At 40.2% G+C, this 2,296-nt stretch overlaps 1 pseudogene; it reads left to right on the top strand.

The window, feature by feature from the left end:
- The first annotated feature begins 391 nt into the window (after positions 1-391).
- LOC100684305 lies at positions 392-1,473 on the top strand (annotated as a pseudogene).
- Positions 1,474-2,296: the final 823 nt, after the last annotated feature.

Genomic DNA, 2,296 nt, shown 5'->3' with positions numbered 1-2,296 from the left:
CTTAGCTTTTTGCCATCCTGTGTCAATCACTGGTCTCTGTGATACCGAAACACTTCAAATTCTCCCCCTATGATTCAAATTGGGAAGTGGAGGAGTCTCTCTTCCTTACCACAGTAGAGTATGGAGATTCACGAGCTCTCTGTTGACTCTCTTCATTCCTGGTCTTCTCTCTCCTGATAAACCTGGCTTTCTTTTCATGAGGTGAAAGAGCATGTGACACTATGGTGACAAATTAGTTTGAGTTCTTTCTTAACATCATAGGGCAATAGGAATACAATATAAAGTTATATATAGCCCCTTTCACACCGTCACGCTGAGCTAGTACCCACGCCTGGAATTGGGCCCCAACCTCAACCACCTGCCGCCTGCCACCTGTCACCGCCTCTGGACCATGGATCCCCACAAAGTGAGCAAGCTTCGGGCCTTCTTGAAAGTGTGTCAGCAGGATCCGAGCATTCCCCCCACCAAGGAAATGCACTTCCTGCAGGAGTGGGTGGAGAGCATGGGGGGTAAAATACCACTTGCTACTCATAAAACTAAATCAAAAGACAATATCAAGGAAGAAAAAACAGGTAGTAAGAAGGTGGAGGAAAACATGAAGACCGATGAACCATCAGGTGAGGAAAGTGATCTAGAAATTGACAATGAAGGTGTGATTCAACCAGATACTGATGCCCCTCAAGAAATGGGAGGTGAAAATGTAGAGATAACTGAGGAAATGATGGATCAGGCAAATGATAAACGAGTGGCTGCCATTGATGTCCTAAATGATGGTGGACTACAGGAAGCCATGGACTTGCTCACAGATGCCATCCAACTGAATCCGTGCTTGGCCATTCTGTATGCTAAGAGAGCCAGTGTCTTCATCAAATTACAGAAGCCAAATGGTGCCACTTGAGACTGTGACAGAGCTATTGAAATAAATCCTGATTCAGCTCAGCCTTAGAAGTTGTGAGGGAAAGCACACAGACTTCTGGGTCATTGGGAAGGAGCAGCACATGATCTTGCCCTTGCTTGTAAACTGGATTATGATGAACATGCTAGTGTAATGTTGAAAGAAGTTCAACCGAGGGCCCAGAAAATTGCTGAACATCGGAGAAAGTATAAACAAAACATGAAGAGCAAGAGATCAAAGAAAGAATAGAAAGGGTTGAGAAGGCTTGGGAAGAACATGAGAGCCCAGAGGCAGGAAGAAGCCAGATGACAACCAGGAGCTCAGTATGGCTCTTTCCAAGGTGGCTTTCCTGGGGGGATGCCTGGGTTGGCAGGGGAGTGACTGGAATGGCAGGAATGCCTGGGTTTAATGAAATTCTTAGTGACCCAGAGGTTCTTGCAGCTCTGTAGGATCCAGAAGTTATGGTGGCCTTCCAGGATGTAGCCCAGAACCCAGTAAACATGTTAAAATATCAGAGCAACCCAAAGGTTATGAATCTTATCAGTAAATTGCCAGCCAAATTTGGAGGTCAAGCATAACGCCCTTCTGACAAATAAAGCCCTAGCTGAAGGAAAAGCAAAAAAATAAAAATAAACAAATAAATAATAAATAAATAAAGTTCATATATATGTGTGGAAATTTTAAGCATATATACACTAAACAATAATATAACAAACCTTTACATACTCATGACACTGCTTTAATACATTACCAATATTCTGCTAATTTTGTTTCATCTATACCCCCTCACACTCCTCATCTTCTCACTTGATTACTTTTTTAAGTAAAATATATATACTTTGAAATACCACGTACCTAAAAATGCTACATCAATGTAACCCATGCTCTGAATTATGAATGTTTTTACAAAAAATATTTTCAGTGTAAATAGTAGTTAATAAGCATTAGGCTGGCTTACAATTCCGTTTCAACTTCTGCGGGTAAATCAAGAACCTTATTTGACGCCTGGACAATAAATTTAATAAAACTTATTGTTTGCAGGCAATTTTGAATGTTGACTGAGACTGTCAGAAGTAACAAATAATCTTCTTTATATAGCTCAGTGCTGAGTAGGCTTAAACAGCCTCTGCCTCTAGAATGCAATGTAATTATAAGACATGATTACAACTGATTATAATCAATCAGCATAGTCTTAAGTGTAATTTATATTGCCGCAGCTGTGGTTAGATTAAATCATCACATAAGATACAATTTCTACTAGATATGTGAAATTATTTGAACGAACCCAAATACAGTAAACTCATAATACCATAAATGCATAGTAAATTCTGTCAATTGCATAATACTTTAGGACTTTCCTTATCACAAAAGAAGTAGTCCCCCTACAGAGTTTAGTCTTGA

The sequence above is a fragment of the Canis lupus genome, chromosome 6, assembly GCF_011100685.1.
Source record: "Canis lupus familiaris isolate Mischka breed German Shepherd chromosome 6, alternate assembly UU_Cfam_GSD_1.0, whole genome shotgun sequence".
In the NCBI taxonomy this organism is placed as follows: domain Eukaryota; kingdom Metazoa; phylum Chordata; class Mammalia; order Carnivora; family Canidae; genus Canis; species Canis lupus.
Note: the sequence above shows the minus strand (reverse complement) of the source record. Positions and strands in the feature narration are given on the sequence as shown.